At 38.5% G+C, this 13,394-nt stretch overlaps 1 long non-coding RNA gene across 2 annotated transcripts in view; it reads left to right on the top strand.

The window, feature by feature from the left end:
* Positions 1-5,562: 5,562 nt before the first annotated feature.
* LOC103105253 (uncharacterized) overlaps positions 5,563-13,394 on the top strand; it is a 77,257-nt gene continuing 69,425 nt past the window's right edge. For both annotated transcript variants that reach the window (XR_471130.3, XR_471133.3), the window contains exon 1: positions 5,563-5,963. This is a non-coding gene — a long non-coding RNA (uncharacterized LOC103105253). The remainder of the gene's footprint in view (positions 5,964-13,394) is intronic.

Raw genomic sequence — 13,394 nt, forward strand, 5'->3', positions numbered from 1 at the left:
TTTGATTTTGCAGCAATATACGTTTAAAATATATTTGCTAAAATGTCAATGCATGCCCCCAAAGCTTGAGACTATAAAAATGATGCTACTGATTGCTTAAAAAAATAATTATGGGACCTTGCTTAATGATTCTGTCTGATTCCAGGACAAGAGAATACAAAAAAAGCAATTACACAGTGCCAAAGAAGCACAAAACTAAACTGAATAATGCCAATCGAGCACAAGGTCAAAGAGACCAACCAATCCCAATGGGATTGATGAAAATTTCAAGACAAAATAAGAGGAGTTGAACTTGTTTGGGATTCAAGGCTAGAGCTGTTTAACATGTCTTAAAGGCAGGTCTTCCCTGTCTCACATTCTACCAAGTATCTCAAATTTGGCTTCTACCTGGCTCCTATAATCTAGTTCCTTTTCTGTCTTTCATGGGGCGACAAACTTTCTATAATCCAGACAACTGATTGGGTAAATGCATAATTGCTTAAATCATTTTAATTGGGCCCTGATTCAAGGACATGTTATGGATTTACTTTTCCTTTACTTAGAATTTTTATACATAAGACTTTGATAGTCTATATTTCATCCAGAACTTATTTTTTATTTGAATTTTTTAAATATCATTTATTTATATTTTTATTTATTTCTCCTGCCAATTGATTCATATACCTCATAACTCAGCCAGGCATACCTAAGTGATCCCTGTGCTTTTCAACACTCCAATTCAGGGGGGAATGTATTATTATTATCTTAAATTGCAAATTTTAAATTCTTTTTTAGAGTAATTTTAGGTTAAGAAACATGCTACCTCTCCAAATCCAGAAAATGAACTCTTCTTAGAAGGCACCCTGAAGATGCCTCCACAGACCACAAGCTACATCAAGAAGATCTAGAATGAACTTTGGGTGTGGTTGATTGAACATTTAATTTGAATGTATACTCTTATGCCAAAAGGGGACTGCCCCCTAACTGGCTTTTTGTCAATGCACCTAGCAATTATTGGTTTTGTTCTCTTTTCCTTTTATCCTCAAATTATTGCAATTTCAAAGTTGATATATTTACAAGACCCACTAGAGAGACTAGTCTTCCGCAGGCCTCAGAAGGGAATGTATGATTGAAAATCTGTTACCCTAAAAAAGAACTACATATCTCAAGAGTCCACTGAAGTCCTGTCATTACATACTTCCTGTAGACAGAGGATAAAGGGCTTGGGCTTTGGAGGCTCCCAACATTCATGGTGGTGAGTGGGGTTGACTAAAATATGGCTAACCAGCCATGGGCATGTGGTCTTTATTTTGTATCTTCTTTATTCCTTGATTTCTAGTGATCATTAATAAATCTCTTAAAATATATTATTATTGAGATTTAATTTTAACTTTTACACTTCCTTCTTTCCTTCCTTCCTTTCTCTTTCTTTCTTTCTTTCTTTCTTTCTTTCTTTTTTCCTTCCTTCCTTCCTTCCTTCCTTTCTTTCTTTCTTTCTTTCTTTCTTTCTTTCTTTCTTTCTTTCTTTCTTTCTTTCTTTCTTTCTTTCTTTCTTTCTTTCTTTCTTTCTTTCTTTCTTTCTTTCTTTCTTTCTTTCTTCCTTCCTTCCTTCCTTCCTTCCTTCCTTCCTTCCTTCCTTCCTTCCTTCCTTCCTTCCTTCCTTCCTTCCTTCCTTTCTTTCTTTCTTTCTTTCTTTCTTTCTTTCTTTCTTTCTTTCTTTCTTTCTTTCTTTCTTTCTTTCTTTCTTTCTTTCTTTCTTTCTTTCTTTCTTTCTTTCTTTCTTTCTTTCTTTCTTTCTTTCTTTCTTTCTTTCTTTCTTTCTTTCTTTCTTTCTTTCTTTCTTTCTCCTTTCCCTCCTTCCCTTTTCCTTGTTTCCTTCAAACACATCTTCATTAAAAACATAGTTATGCAAAGTATTGTGTCAGATGGGGCAGGGTATAAACAAACAAACAAATAGATAAATAAGACAACTTCTATCCAAAGAAATTGATAATCTAGTAGGTGAAATAGGTAAATATAGGAATACTTAAAATAAAAAAAAAAGGTATGAAAGTATGACACGGAGACAAAAAGTGTGAAGAAAATTAAGAAAAGTGAGAGAATATTTAGGTAGGAGAGGAATTAAGGAGGCTTGAAGGAGTTGGAAGGTGATCCTGAAATCTGAGAAGAAATTAGAAAGACAAATCAGGGAAGAGAAATTCCAGACAGAGAGAACAAATATGAACAAAAATATCAATTTTGGAAACTGTTGGACATATTTGGAGTTTAAATTGATGAAAGCAGAAGCAGGCATGTCAATGAAAAGTAATGAGTGATAAGTTAGATTTAAGCAATATCATGCAATAAGGTTTTGGAGTTTAGAATTCAGCCAGTCCTCTAGAGCTACTGCAAGGTATATTTTGGTGGTGAAGAGGTTAAGGGTGACATAATTAGACCTGAATTTAAGGAATGTACTCTGATAACAGAGTGCCAAGTGCAAAGAAAGAGTAGGAAGAAAAACATTGCAAGCAGGAAGAACAATCAGATTACTTAAATAGCCTCACTGGGAGATAATAACATCTTAAATTAGAATAGTGATAGTAACTGAACATTAGGAATGAATATGAGTGATATTAGAGCAGCAAAATCAAAATCAACAGGATTAGTAACTAACAATGTGTCTGAGGGAGAAAGACAAGTTAAAATTATTCTAAAGTTTTAAACTTAGATTTTGAAGTTGTCAGTGGAGGTACCATTAACAAAAAAAGGGAAATCAAAAGGAGAGGTGAGCTTAGAGGGGAAGATGATCTCGTAAGTTTTGAACATATTAGTTTTGAGAATGGGACATCTTGGTAGGGCTGTCCAAAAGCAATTGAAAACTGGGGTTAGAGAAAATTGGGTTAGAGCTTGTTAGAGAGATTGGGTTTAGAGATTCTGATTTTGCATTCATGGGGATCAAAATTATAGCTAAAAGTGGTATCAGTGAGGGCAACGGTGTAAAGAAAGAGAAAGAGAAGGAAGCAGAGGATAAAAGAACAACAAAAGTTAGGGAATGGTAAAAGGAAGAAATATTTGCTCATTGAAGATCCAGAGGAGTCAGAGAAAGTGGCTAAAGAAGAGAAACATTTGGTACTTTACATAACACCTTCTTTTACAAGTTCCTGTTGTACTTTTGTATCACATCCCCTTTCTGAAATGTAGATTTGCAGAAGGTAAGAAAGATATCCTACTGCATTCCATTGAAAGAAAGATCGCAACTACAGGGATAAGGACTCACTGTTTGACAAAGACTTTTGGAAAACTGGACTGCACAAATATACCAGGTGACATAGTAGATAGAATGCCTCACCTAAAGTTAGGAAGACTCATCTTCCTGGCATTGAACATTTAGTAGCTGTGTGACCCTGGGCAAGTCATATGACCCTGTTTGCCTCTGTTCTTTACATCTACAAAATGAGCTGGAGAAGGAAATAGGAAAATATTCTAGTATCTTTGCAAAAAAAAAAAAAAGAAGAAGAAATGTAGAAGGGCATGTAGCTTCGGTATGACTAAAATCACTGAACATCAAATGGAGAAAATTAGGTTTAGATCAAAGCCCTGAGTGACTTAGATTTTAAAAGTCACATCATAAACAAATTAGATAATGTGAAAAAATTATCTACCATAACTGTTGATAGGAGAAAATTTCATGAACACAGGACTAGAAACACTCATAGAAGATAAAATGGATAATTTTGATTACATAAAATTTAAAAGTTTTTGCACAAATACAAGAATCCAATAAATTTAAGAATAAAAGGGATACAATTAACTGATAAAAAACAAATCTTGGCAGCAAGTTTCTCTGATAAAATTCTCATTTCTAAGATATATAAGGAACTGATTCAAAATGTATTATTATAAGAACTATCTTTCAAATGAAAAATGGCATAAGAATATAAACAGGTCGTACTCAAGGAAAGAAATTTAACTTATCTATAGCCATCTAAAAATACTCCAAATCACTGCTAATTATAGAAATGCAAATTAAAGCAATTCTGAGACTCCTCCTTATACCCATAAGATTAGCAGATGTGATAGAAGAGGAAACTGATAAACGTTGGAGGGACTATGGGAAAACAGGTACAACCAACATCACTGGTTGACTCATGAATAAGCAAAACTATTCTGGGAAGCAGTTTGGAATTATACACCAAAAGTTATTGCACAACACATGCCCTTTGTGGTTAAAAAAAAATAACCACAACCCCCCCTGGTAACTGAAGGGATGCCCATCAATTAAGGAATGGCTGAATAAGATGTGTCATATCAATATGAGGGAAGATTATAATGCTGTTAGAAATTAGGAAATATATAATTTCAAAGAGACATGGAAACTCTTATATGAACTGATGCAGAGCAAAGTAAGTAGAATTAGAAGAGCTGTTAATGTTATAACCTCAACATTAATAAAGGAACACATCTGAAGAATTTTATAACCTGAAAAATGAAATAAGTAGAACCACAAGAATAATTATTTAGTGCCTATTCTGCACAATTCAATATGCCAATTGTTTTTAAGTCTGTCTTTAAAACAAACAAACAAAACCCTTTTTAAACCCTTACTTTCTGTCTTAGAATTAATTCTAGTCCTAGGCAATCAGGGTTAAGAGACTTGCCCAGTGTCACATAGCCAGGAAGGATCTTGAACCCAAGTTCTATCTTGAAATCATATTTGAACCTAGGACTTCATGATTCCAGGTCTGGTTCTCTATCCACCATGCTACCTAACTGCCCCAAAGTTTGTCCTTTTTGGAGAGGGTGGAATGAGAGTAGGGAAAGTTATTAAAGACTGAAGATTTTAGGTTAGTGACCTTTTCTTGTGAAAACTCACTTCAACAGAAGAGATCAGCAATTAAGCTGTGGTCTACAGTCCTTGGTAATTGCTTGGAAGTACCTGGAGGTTAAATAATTTATTCATGGTCATATCTAGTATGCTTCAGAATCAGGACTTGAACCCAGGTCTCACTGACTCCAAGGCTGACCCTCTATCCACTCCATTCTAGAATGGGGGAGACACAATAGTAAGATATCATTTTTTTTATGCAAACCAGAAGTAGAAGTGGGACAGACTGAACTATTTCCTTGAGCTCCTGCAAAGCTCAGGGACATTTCAGAGTTCATCTGAGGGAAATTTGAAGGAAATTTTGAATTTGCTAGTTGTTTTTGTACCTGTGTATTTATTGTCTCTGCCCTACAGAAAAGACATTTGCAAGAATATTTGCTACAAAACATACAGAGAGCTTGGACCCAAACTGGTAGCCATATCTAGTCTTAAATGCCCCAAGCAGCTTAAAAATCACTGACCCTGCTTGCAGAAACAAATAAACTCTTCAGAAGCGTTTATACATCAAGTATTGAGAAAAATGAAAATTGAAACAGAATGACAAATTGTTTCATTTGGAATTGTGAAACTTGCTGCTATTTTCCCCATTTGCACCTCTCTCTCTCTCTCTCTCTCTCTCTCTCTCTCTCTCTCTCTCTCTCTCTCTCTCTCTCTCTCTCTCTCTCTCTCTCTCTCTCTCTCCCCTTCCCTCACTCCTTTCTCTTCCCCCTCCCTCTCCTCCTCCTCCTCCTCCCTCTCTCCTTCCTCCCCTTTTCCTCTTTCTTATCCTCTCTCCCTCCCTCCTCCTCTCCCTCTTTTCACTTTCTCCTCTCCCTCTTCCCTCCCTCCTTTGTCTTTCCCTCTCACACCACACACACATCCCTACACAATCTATGCTTTTCTATAGTCTTGGGATAAAAACGGGTATACATTGAAGCACAAGAGTCCATTAACCAAAAAGCTCTGCCCTGCTGCCAAGGTTTTAAATTTTCACCGCAGCTACAGACCATGCATTTGAGCTATGGAAAACTGCCTTTATCTCTATGAGATCATTTTGGCGCGCTGTTGTGCGTCAGGAGCCATTTTCTTTCACTGGTATCTGTTAGCCCGGTGGGGGAGGGTCAGCAGTGGAACTTCAAAGGTAAGAAAAAGGAGGCTTGGGTATTTATGATTAGAGATTGCCCCCGGGATTTTTACCAGGCAAGGCGAGTGGTCATTTAATTAGGAGAGGCAATGTAAGCATCTCTGTTACTGATCTTTGTACAGATGCCTTCTTAGTACTATGAATATCGGGCGACAGAAGGAGAGGAAAGGACTAAGACCTTTGATGAAGGGAAACATGCCGGCTCTGGGAGGCAAGATACCTTCCCTTATATGAACATTTCTGGTATATTTCCTACAGAACACAATTCCTGCAGCATGCCCAATCCCTTTAGTCTCAGGACTCCTTTACCCTCTTTGAAATCGAGGACCCGAAAGACAGCTTTGAAGTCCAGAAGTCAGTCTTTTACCTTTAGTATTTTAACCCCGATGTACCTAATAGAGTGTCTTGACCGAAACAGAGGCTTTCAGAAGGCTCACTGATGAATTAGTTCCTGGGATTCTGCCCCTCTCCACTAGAAATGGAAGCTAGCGGCCCATAGGTCTTTGAGCTTGCTCCTTTAGGCAATAGGGATGGTTGGCTTGGAAGCAGAACATCTTTACCCTGGAGGCTGTGTCGGGATCTGGATTTCTGAAATTTCAAAGGCACGAGTAGGAATGAAATTTCCTCTTTGTACTGGTGATCCAGCAGCCATAGCAGGAACTAACCCTTGGGGGCCCGATCAGAGTTTGCTTGTTTGTTTCAAGAGAGGAGATCTAAGTAAGCAGTAGCATTGAGAAAGGGAAGAACATAAATAAGAGGGAGAGCGAGCATGGCGTATGATTCTGATTCAGTGTGGATAAAAGCAGTTAGTGTGAACGGAGTGATGCTGGGGAGAAATGAAGCATGTCTGGGAAAATAGAGACCCAGCAGAACTGGAAACACTACATGTCGGGTCTGGATTCTAGTGCTATTCCATGCAACAATATGAATTTGTGTGTGTGTGAGAGAGACAGACAGACAGACAGACAGACAGACAGACAGAGACAGAGAAAGACAGAGAGACAGAGACAGAGAGACAGACAGACAGAGAGGGAGAGAGGGAGAGAGAGAGAGAGAGAGAGAGAGAGAGAGAGAGAGAGAGAGAGAGAGAGAGAGAGAGAGAGAGAGAGAGATTATACTTGGATTCAAAAACATCAATGTGGGAGATAATGTTTAAACAACAATGCATTTGGAAAAGATCTGGGAGAATTTAAAGCTAGGTAGAGGGAGGGAGGTGAAGTAGTGATTAGAATGCTGGACTTACATCAGATCAAATCCAGATTTATATACTTACTAGCTGTGGGACCCTGGGAAATTCACTTAGCTTCATTTCCTTAACTGTAAATTAGTGCTAATAATATCATCTCCAAAAGTTGTTGTGAGAATCAAATGAGATAATATTTGTAAAACATTTAGCATAATACCTGGCACATAGTAGGTACTTAATAATGGCTTAGTTCTTTCTATCCTTCCTTCAAAATCATTATGAGACAAAACTATTCTATGGTAGTCCAAAAATAGTAAATTGGTTTTAAGACTGCACTGAGAGATATAGTGTCTACATCTGACTCCAGTTGAGAAAACTGAAGGTGTTTAGCTTGAAAGAAAGAATTAGGTGGGCTTGGATAACTGTTCAAGTATTTAAAGAATTTTTTTCACATGGAAAAGAAGTTGGCCACAGTGGGGAAAACCCAAATGCAGTGGATAAAAGTGGAAATGGGATTCTAGGCTTGCCATAAGAAAAAAATAATCAGCTTCATAGGTACAAGATATAGGAGGTATATTTGAACAACAGTTCATTTGGAAAAGATCTGGGATTTGGGGATAATTTAAATCTAGGTTGAGGCAGGTAGGCAGTATAGTGAATAGAGTCCTGGACTTGGAATTAGGTAGACCTGAATTCAAATCCAGCTTTAAATATAGCAATTTGAGCTAAACAAAAGGATGAGGAGGAAGAGAGAGGGAGTGGTTCTCCCTCCCTAGAGGCTTGATAACTTCTTTGGGGTGTCATAAAGGGAATTCTCATTTAGGCATGGCTTGTTGTAGTAGTAGATAGTTCTCTGAACTTCTTCATGCCCTAGCAGCATTCCCACCCTGAAAGAGCTCTTGATTGCTTTAGTCCACCCTTCCAATTGGTGAAAGAACTTCCATTTTGAGGGTGTTACCTAGGCAGATCATGCTCAATCCTTCACTCCTTTCATGGCTCTGCTCCTGACTCTTCCCACTTTTCAGCTCCTTTTTATATGTTGTCTTTATCTCATCAGAATATAAGCTTTGTGAAGGCAGGGACTGTCTCCTTTTGTGTACAGAGCTTAGTACAGTGCTGACATGTAATAAGTATTATTAAATGCTTGTTGACTTGACTTCACTTCTGTGGTTCCTTCCAGATCTGAAATTCTGTGATTCTAGAATGAAAGTCCTCTCTCAGATATTCTAGATGTGAAGTACAGATTTCTGAATCTCTCTATAGTCTCTGAGTGAGAAAATGCATTGCGGCAAATGCTCAGGATGTTGTTGGAATCAGCAATTATTATATTGCCATTGATTTGTTTGTATTGATTTGTGAAGCTTTAACACATACATGGCAAACATTCTGTTCCATTCAGCATTCTTTCTATATCTAATATGTTAAGGGAATCTCGTAGTCTTTAAGCCTATCTTCAAGCCCCCTCTACTTCCCCATGTCTTGTGGTTCACTCACAAAGTCTAGCTCATTCTCGTCTCCTCTTTCTGCTGATCAGATGCCTGGATGTTTTGCTCATTCTAATCACTCAATGTTATTAAGCATCATTGGCCACTGTGCTAGGTGCTGTTGATTCAAAGCATAGAAAGAATATACAATAAGGATTTAACGTTGGCTCAGAGCCCCTATCATCATGCAGAAGTGTGTGGTGACTAGAAGGGCTATAGGACATCTGTAATATTTGAAAGGTACTGCATCCTTATAAGCTGATCTCTTTTGTACTGTTTTTGTTGTTGTTATTCAATTTTTTTTTCATTTATATTCAACTCTTTGTGACCCATTTGTTGTTTTCCTGGAGTTGTTTGCCATTTCCTTCTCCATCTTATTTGATATATGGGGAAACTGAGTCAAACAGGATTAAATGACTTGCCCAAGGTGACACAACTAGGAAATGTTTGGGGCTAGATTTGAACTCAGAAAGATAAATCTTCCTGTTTTCAAGATCAGTGCTCTATCCACTGCTTCACTTAGATGACCAGGAATAGCAACAATGTCATAAGCTTTAGCTCCTTGAGCCAATCAAAACTTGGGACAGTGTCTTTGGCTTTTAGAGAAAAAACTAGCTTACCTTATGCATTGTTCTTATAACACCCACCAGGTTGCTGTCCAACTGGTGATCAGCAAATTAAATTACACTCACACATAAATTACAAAACACATAGAATCAACAACAAATCACGGGACCTGATGATTCACGGTCATTAAAAGTGGTTATTGTAGGGGGCATCTGGGTGGCTCAGTGGATTGAGAGTCAAACCCAGATATGGGAGGTCCTGGGTTCAAATTTGACCTCAGACACTTCCTAGCTGTGAGATCCTGGGTAAATCACTTGACCCCTCCTGTCTAATCCTTACCATTCTTCTGCCTTGGAACCAATACATAGTATTGATTCTAGGACAGAACTTAAGGGTTTTTTTTAAATGATTATTGTATACAGCAATATAAATATTGTTTGAAGAATGATTTGTGTATATTCACCTCCAGAGAAAGATCTGATAAATAGAAACAAGATGTAGTTTTATGAATATATACGTATATATTCATATTATATATATATATATATATCTCATTTGGCAAATGATGCCTTTTCTAATGGAGAGTGTGGAGAGAAGGAGTTAATTGAGTATTATAATAAATGAATAAATGAATTTAAATTAAAAAACAAGCCCATGACAAGCTGTTTAGGTTTGACCCGATGCTCCAATTCTAGGGGTTCTTGCACCCACCAAATGGATGTACAATAGACAAGATAATATATACTTTAGGCTTTTTTGTATATCTTACATCAATCCATCAATCTTGTTTTTTTTTTAACCTTACCTCTATATTAGTATCAATTCTAAGACAGATGAGCAGGAAGGGCTAGGCAATTGTGGTTTTAAGTGACTTGCCTAGGGGCATACAACTAAGTGTGTCTTTAATTTATGGGATTAACCAGCAAGAAATTGCCAGAGGATGGGAGAGTCAGCAAACCAGAAAATGAGCATATATAAAGTCATTAAGTTCCTTACTTTGTTCCAGGCACTGTGCTAAGTGTGGGGCATACAAAGAAAGGCAAAAACCCTCAAAAAAGTTCACATTTTTAATAAGGACAAACAATATCGTGACTATGTATATAGAAGATGTATGCAGTGTAAATGGAAAGTAAGCTGAAAGGAAAAACTTTAACAAAAGGAGAGATGAAGAAAGGCTTCCCATAGAAAGTAGAAATATAGGGAAGAGGTAGGTGTCACAGAGGATAGGATGTCAAGCTCGGAATCAGGAAGATCTGAGTTCAAATCCAATCTCAGTCACTTACTGCCTGTATGACCTGGTCAAGTCACTTAACTCTTTTAACTTTAGTTTATTCGTCTGTAAAATGAACTGGAGGATAAAATGGCAAACTACGCCAGTATCTTTGCCACAAAAACCCCAAATGGACTCCCAAAGAGTCAGACACGACTGAGATGACGGAACGGAGAGCCTTGGGTGTGAGGAACTACAACTAGACCAGTGGAGCTTTACCGCAGAGAGCATGGAGGAGATGAAAGCGGAAGAAGACTGGAAACGTGGAAAGGGGCCAGGTTGTGAAGAGCTCCGAGTGCCGGAGAGGAGGGTCCATTTCTTGATTCTGGAGACTCGTGGAGGGGAATAACGTGGTCAGACCCTTTACTAGAAGAACAGCTTTGGCAGCTGAACAGAGTACGGAGAGATGAGGCAGGGGAGCCCTTGAGGAAGTTATGACAAAGATCCGGGGACGATGCGACAAAGACCTGACCTAGAGCAGCAGCCCCTCGGAGCAGGGAGAAAGGGACGGATCCGCCGCGTTATGGAAGCAGAAACATGATTTGCGGCTGGGTTGCAGGGTGGGATGAATGAGAATGTGGCATCAAGGATGACAATGAGGTCATCAGTCTGGGTGATTCAGAGGATGGTGATGCCTTTGATGGTAACAGGGAGGGGTTTCTATCCTGCCTCTACCACCTTTGTGTCCTCAGGGAAATCACTAGTTCCTGATGGATCTCAGTTTATTCATCCGCAAAATGAGGGGGTTGGACTAAATGGTCTGTAAGGTCCTTCCAGCTCTTAACTCTATGATTCTATGTCCTCAGATACCAACTGTGGGACTCTCAGCAAGTCACTTAACCACTCTCAGCCTCAGTTTCCTCATCTGTAAACCGGGCACAATAAGTTGACCTCTCTTACAGGACTGTTATGAATATTGATACTTGATGTACTTTGCAAACCCAAAAGGTTTCTCTCTATGCACTTTGTCACAATTCTCCTGCTGCAGCAATACAGAGGAATGTGCGTGCATGTTATCAGATAGACCCATGGGAATTCTACATTCATAATGAGGAGAAATATAACGTTTTCAAGGCAGCAGCTTCCCTTAAAAGAGTTGAAAAAATCCCTCATTTTTTCTTTCTTTTTTTTTTTGCACCATATGCAAGTGGAGCTATGGAATTCTGCCACAGGCCACTGTTGAACAAACAGCTTGGCATTTAAGGGGGGGGGGAAGCAACATAAATAAAAATACGAAAAGTGGATGCAGATGGGATTTAAATCACAAGGGCTATTCATACTTTTCCTGTGTGGACATGCTGATTAGCTGCTGTGTGAATAAAGCATTCCTCATGGACCGTATGGCATGATACAGTCAGGGTTGCAGTGGAGGCTAAAGGTAGCAGGAAAGGGAACAGACTGGGTGGAGGCAGAGGCAAACCTGAAGTTTTTCCATTGTGGACTGGGCAAGTTCAGACTGAGATAGCAGGGACCTGCTGGCAGGGTTGGAGAAAGTGAAAAGGGGCAGGGAAGGTGACTGTACATTTTGGAATTAAATGAGCACTATGGAAATTATGTGCCAAGATGGATACAAATGTGCATCAATTATTTTTAATGAATTGCATGGGAACAATCTGTGACAGAGCTTTAACTCTCAATAGTGTACTGTTCATGTATAAGCCTTTCTCCTTATGGGACGTGAGGCCAATAGTGATGTAAACTCTTGGAGGTCAATGATTTTCTGTTTCTACACACTCTTCCTTTCCCAATTGCAATCCCTTGCTTCAGTGCTTGACTCTCCTCTCCTCTTTAATTCAAGTTCTCTTGTCCTTTTACGTCTTATCAAACCCCAGACTTTTACTGCCAGTGGGTCTCTTTTGTTCCTAATCCAGAACTCTTCCACAGACCTGGGGAAAAAATCACACCAGTCCAAACCACTACAAATACGTTTTAGCGAATCTCAACTGGGTTCTCACTGCAGGAAGGCCATCTTTCTACTCCTCCTTAACTGATTGCCTAACCTGCTCAACTTAGTGGCTCTTTCAAACCTCTTCTTTCCTCAAGACACTTAACACTCCCTCCATCTACACAGCTGAGGGCTTCACTTTGTATATGAATGAAAAAAAATTGAGACCATTCTTAGAGAGCTTGTTCTTCTTTCTTCCTCATCTCTTATCATTCTAATATCGTCCCATACTATCAACTCCTTCACTGAAATCTCTGTGGCCCAAACCCACCCCCTGAACCCTCAATCTCATTTCCATCCATCTTCTCTAGCAGATTCTCTGTCTTCTTAAAGAACACCTCTCAGCAGAGTTCATCATTGCCACTAATTATTGTCCTTTAACTCCTCTTCCCTTCTCATCTAAACTCCTTGGGAAAAAATTATTTGATATAGGTCCCCTCAGTTTCTTTACTTTCATTTCCTTCCAAACCCTCTGCAGTCTGGTTTCTAACTTCATTTTTGCTATTTCAAAAGCTACTAGAGAGCTTAATATCTTAATTATTAATAATAAACAAATAATAATCAATATCATAACAGTATCTCATAATTAATAGACAGGATTTCCTCCCATCCTCATCTTTCTTGATCTTGCTGCATTTATTACCAATGATCACCTTTTCTTTTGAATGCTCCTTCTCTCCTTGCAGTTTTATGATTATTCTTTCTTGATTTTCCTTCTACCAGTCTTCTTTGCATCTTCACCCATGTCTTACCCATTAACTGTGGATTTTCCCAAAATGTCTGTGTTGAGTCTTTTTTTCCACTTATACTCTCTCTCTCTCTCTCTCTCTCTCTCTCTCTCTCTCTCTCTCTCTCTCTCTCTCTCTCTCTCTCATCTTATAGATTAATGATCATCTTTACAAAAATCCCTCATCTTTCTCCTGAGCCCCAGGTCCATATCAGTAGTGATCTATTGGATATTTTGAAGTGAATATTC

This window comes from Monodelphis domestica, chromosome 8, assembly GCF_027887165.1.
Source record: "Monodelphis domestica isolate mMonDom1 chromosome 8, mMonDom1.pri, whole genome shotgun sequence".
Taxonomy (NCBI): domain Eukaryota; kingdom Metazoa; phylum Chordata; class Mammalia; order Didelphimorphia; family Didelphidae; genus Monodelphis; species Monodelphis domestica.